The sequence below is a fragment of the Penaeus vannamei genome, chromosome 11 (assembly GCF_042767895.1).
Source record: "Penaeus vannamei isolate JL-2024 chromosome 11, ASM4276789v1, whole genome shotgun sequence".
In the NCBI taxonomy this organism is placed as follows: domain Eukaryota; kingdom Metazoa; phylum Arthropoda; class Malacostraca; order Decapoda; family Penaeidae; genus Penaeus; species Penaeus vannamei.
Genome location: NC_091559.1, coordinates 22,718,697 through 22,723,696, shown reverse-complemented (window position 1 = coordinate 22,723,696; position 5,000 = coordinate 22,718,697). Strand labels below are relative to the sequence as shown.

General features: G+C 48.1%; 1 protein-coding gene across 3 annotated transcripts in view; it reads right to left on the bottom strand.

The window, feature by feature from the left end:
* Positions 1-5,000, bottom strand: part of LOC113803481 (metalloprotease TIKI1) — a 469,470-nt gene that overhangs the window by 149,873 nt on the left and 314,597 nt on the right. The window lies entirely within an intron of this gene.

Sequence of the window (5,000 nt, the reverse complement as noted above, 5' to 3'; positions counted from 1 at the left end):
TGAATAATGACTTATTATGAATCAAACATTTAATTGATTTTTTTCTATTTCTCTCCCTCTGTCTATCTTTTCTCTCTCTCTCCCTATATTTCCCTCTTTCTCTCCCTCCCTTCCTCGCCCCCCCTATCTCTCTCTCTCTCCCCTCTTTCTCTTTCTCTTTCTCTCTCTCCCCCTCCCCCCTATATCGCTCTCGCTCTCTCTCTCTCCCTTTCTCCCTCCCCACCCACTCATTCTCTATCTCTATCTCTATCTCTCACACTCTCCCTCCCCCTCCTTCTTCCTCTACTTCTCCCCTCTCCTCCTCCTTCTTCTTTTTCTTCTTCCTCTGCCTCCTTCTCCATAGTCTACACGAAAATAGCTACAAGCACGTGTACACTAAATATCATCAAATGCAAATGAATCCCAAGCGCTTGGGATGCTTGCCACTCGGCGATAAGAGATCCACTGCATATGCAATCATGGGCGGATCAGTCCAGCTCTATCATATTACACTTTCAGTTGATTGTTTGGACGCGCACTCCCTTTCTTATCTACTGTCAATATAATAAACACGTTCGTTTATCTAGGTGGGATGTCCTTATAATAAACCCAATAGTGATAACGTGTCTAAACAATCAAGCGTAGGATGCTGATAAATAGAGACAGGAAGATATTCCTCGACGCGTGATTGGTCGGATGGAGTAAAAAGAGCCGTTGGATTTCAAAAAAAAAAATCGCGGCTCTCTGATTGGTCGATGCTTGGCGGGGACGACGGCCATGCTTGGTCTTATTGGCCCGCACTCCTGATTATGTTATTCTATTGCGTTTGCCTTTTATTTTCTTATCGCTGCGCCAACAGTAAAAAAAAGTACGAGGAATTGATTTCTGTTTATTTTTTCTTTGTTCGTTTACATTCATATTCTGCCATTCACATTTTGATTTGATTATAGATAGCTTACACACACACACACGTGTGTGTGTGTGTGGGGGGGGGGGGTGCGTGCGTGCGTGCGTGTGCATGTGTCCACTCACACACACATGTATATATCAAAAGTCCTTCCTTCATTTCATTATGTCAAGCAAACATTTCTCTTGGCTTTGCCCTCTCTCTCTCTCTCCTCTCCCTTCCTCCCTCCTTCTCCCTCTCTCTTCCTCCTTCCCAATCCCCTTCTCCCTCCCACCCTCACTCATCATCGTCCCAATCCAACCCATTCCCAATCGCCTTCCCCAGCCCGACCAATCAGCTCAACCAACCCAGCCTTCCGCGTTCCTCTCTCTCCTCCCGCTGTGCTGCCAATTGCACCCGGTCAGCGTCGGAGTGCTTAGCGCTCTGCCCCGATAGGGACGCGAAATTTCATGTGCTTGCAATGAAGGTGCTCGGGTATGTTATCTTTGCCACGTGCATGATTCTGCCTCGGGTATGATAAAAAGAGCCTTTTCGTAGGCTATGGTGTAAAGAAATAAATGTATATGGTAATGAACATTCACCTGTTCTCCCACTCCCAAATCCCCTACCACCTCCTCGCCTTCCGAACACCCTCATCCCCTCCCCCAACACCTCTTACCCCCCCCCCCCGCCACCTCTACGCCTTGATAAACCCTTATCCCCTCCTCCAACACCCAAAACCACGCCCCTACACCCCCTGCCAAACGCCCTTGCTAACTATCCTACACCAGGCGACCCTCATCCGGCCAGGCACGCTTGGAAGACGAGCACTGATGGACAGGCCTCCCTCCCCTCTGCCCTCTCCTTTGTCTTTTCTTCTGGCATCTCATTTGCACTCTCCTCTGGTCTCTCCTCTGCCCTCTTATTTGCTTTCTCCTTTGCCCTCTCATCTGCCTTCTCCTTTGCCCTCTTATTTGCTCCCTCCTGTGTCCACTCTTCTGCCTTCTCCTTTGCCCTCTTATTTGCTCCCTCCTGTGCCCTCTCTTCTGCCTTCTCCTTTGCCCTCTCATCTGCCTTCTCCGTTGCCCTCTTATTTGCTCCCTCCTGTGCCCTCTCTTCTGCCTTCTTTGCCACGTCATTTGCTCTCTCCTCTGCCATCTTCTTTGCTTTCTCCTTTGCCTTTATATTTGCTCTCTCCTCTGTCCTCTTCTGCCCTCTCCTCTGTTCTCTTATTTGCTCTCTCTTTTGCCCTCTCCTGCCCACTTATTTGTCCTCTCCTCTGTCCTCTTATTTGCTCTCTCTTTTGCCCTCTCCTCTTCCCTCTCCTCTGCCCTCTTATTTGCTCTCTCTTTTGCCCTCTCCTCTGCCCTCTTATTCGCTCTCTCTTTTGCCTTCTCCTCTTCCCTCTCCTCTGCCCTCTTATTTGCTCTCTCTTTTGCCCTCTCCTCTTCCCTCTCCTCTGCCCTCTTATTTGCTCTCTCTTTCGCCCTCTCCTCTGTCCTCTCCTCTGCCCTCTTATTCGCTCTCTCCTTTGCCCTCCCCTCTGCCCTCCCCTCAGCCAGGCCGCCTTGTTATTACGTCGATTAAATCTCTATTAATTCACATGTTAAAATACGTTCGTGCTGTCGAGTCTCATTGTGCAAGAGACGAGAGAGTCGGTATGAATGGAGCCTTTCTGAGAAACACTTCGGCCATTCACATAAACATTTCAGGTTTATAACATTCGGGTTTATAAGAAGGACCGATCGCATAAAGAAGTAGATGTATGTATAATAAATAAAAAAAACAGTAATGAATAAAAAAACACGATTGGTAATATTACTTTGTGGGGAAATATTGATCTTAACCTTATTTACGATTCGCGGTAATTTGCGGGCGGGAGAAAGAAAATGGGAGCTAAAAAAAGGGAAAATTATGACTGCTATTTTATTCCACTGTTTTGTGTCCGTCTATATACCGGTCGCTGTACGTCATTTCTTGCAAAAAAGTAACATAATAATTTTATCTATCTAATCCACCTCCTCCCTGCCCCTCGCTCCCCTTCATGTCCCCTCTCTACCCTCTACCTCTCTCTCTCTCTCTCTCTCTCTCTCTCTCTCTCTCTCTCTCTCTCTCTCTCTCTCTCTCTCTCTCTCTCTCTCTCTCTCTCTCTCTCTTCTTCCTTTCCTCCCTTACCCTTCCCCCTCTTTCACTCTCCCTTTGCCCCCTCTTTGTCCCTCTTTCCCCCATTCCCTTCCTCCTTTCCCTATTCCTCTTCCTTCCTCATTGTTCCACACTCTTCCTCTGGCCTCACTCTTCCCTCTTTCTCCATGTCCCTGTCCATCACCCTCCCTCTCCTTCCCTCCCTATACCTCCTTCTCCCTTCGTTTCCCCCTCTCTATCCCTCCCTACCCCTCTCCCCCTCCGTACCCCTCTCTCTCCCTCTATACCCTCCCTCTCTCTACCCTCCCGCCCCCTTTCCCTCTCCCTACCCCTTTCTCCTACCCTCCCTGTCCCTCTCCCTCATTCGTCCTTCCCCTCCCTGTCCTCCCCTCCTCTCCTCTTCCCCCTACCCTCCACCCTTTCTCCCTCACTCTACCCTCCCGCCCCCTCTCCCTACCCCTTTCTCCCATCCTCCCTGTCCCTCTCCCTCCTTGTCCTCCCCTCCTCTCCCCTTCCACCTGCCCTCCACCCTTTCCCCCTCTCCCCCACCCTCCCAGCTCCCTCCCTGCCCTTCAGTAGTCCACACGCATCAGGTCCTGCCTAAGGGAGCCATAAGAACCCAGGGAAGTGTGAAGGAGAACGACCCGTGAGCCGCCCTTACCTTAGGAGGGGGGAAGGGAGAGGGAAGGGAGGGAGGGGAAGAGCGAAGGGAGTAAAGGGGAGGAGTTGGAGAGGAAGGGGAGAAAGGGGGAAAGGAGTAAGGGGGAGGAGGAGGAAAGGGGGGAGGGAGGAGGGAACGGAGGAAGGGGATGAGGGAGGAGGGAAAAGGGTTAGGAAGGGAATGGGGTATGGGGAAGGGTGGGGGATCGGGAAGAAGCAAAAATAAAATGAAGGAAATAAGGGAAATAAAACTAAAGAGAATAAGAAGGGGGATACTGAGAGCGGGAATAAAGGACTAGAAGAAGGTCGAAATGAGGTTTAAAAAGATGGACTGTGAGAGGGAAGAGCAAAGGGTTAAAGCAAAGGAAGAGAAAGAGAATGCGAAAAGAGATAAAGAAAAGAATCGTGTAAGGTAGGAAGGAAGAAATAATACGGCTAATAATAGTTTTATGGTGTTATATACGTTGTAAAAGGCACCGAAAAATAAGATAGATAGCAAGGTAGATAATGACTAGTTTAGATAGATATTAATTCCCAAGGGGATCATCTAGCACCTCATTAATCGATGGCTGAGATAAGGAGCCGGATTATGAGGCGCAGATTATGATCTTGGAATCTTGCTTGCCGCGTGGGCGTGTGTGTGTGTGTGTGTGTGTGTGTGTGTGTGTGTGTGTGTGTGTGTGTGTGTGTGTGTGTGTGTGTGTGTGTGTGTGTGTGTGTGTGTGTGTGTGTGTGTGTGTGTGTGTGCACGTATGGGCGTGCGTGTCCACGTATACATACGTGCCCCCCCCAAAAAAAAAAGCATACACATGCGCGTGTACGTATACCCCTACCCATAATTGTATTCACACGAACATATATGCAAATACAGACGCACATAAACCGAGCGAAGGAAAGTACCGACCGCAGTGAACACTAATTCAGGCTGACACCCGCCGTGCTCAGGAGTGTCAAGTAATCTTAAGCTCCTATCACTCGAGCGTTGTTTACCCAGCGTCTTCGGGGGATTAGGCAGCCGGGGAACGTCTCGGCGGGAGCGAGGAACACGAGGCCAAAACGGCAAAAAAGATGGCATAATTAAACAGGATTATGCAGCGTTTGGACGTAGAAAAAAAAAAAAAATAAAAATAAACGAAAAAAAAAAAAATTAACGAAAAAAAATTGTGATTAAACAAACAAACAAACAAGAGAGAGAAACATAATAGAAAAATAATAGAAAAAATAATAGAAAAACAAAGGTAAAAAAGAGGAAATTAATAACCATATAATACATGAGCAAATATCTGTCTAATTCACTTCGTCTTGTCGTAAATCTTTCCATTTTCATTTTCAT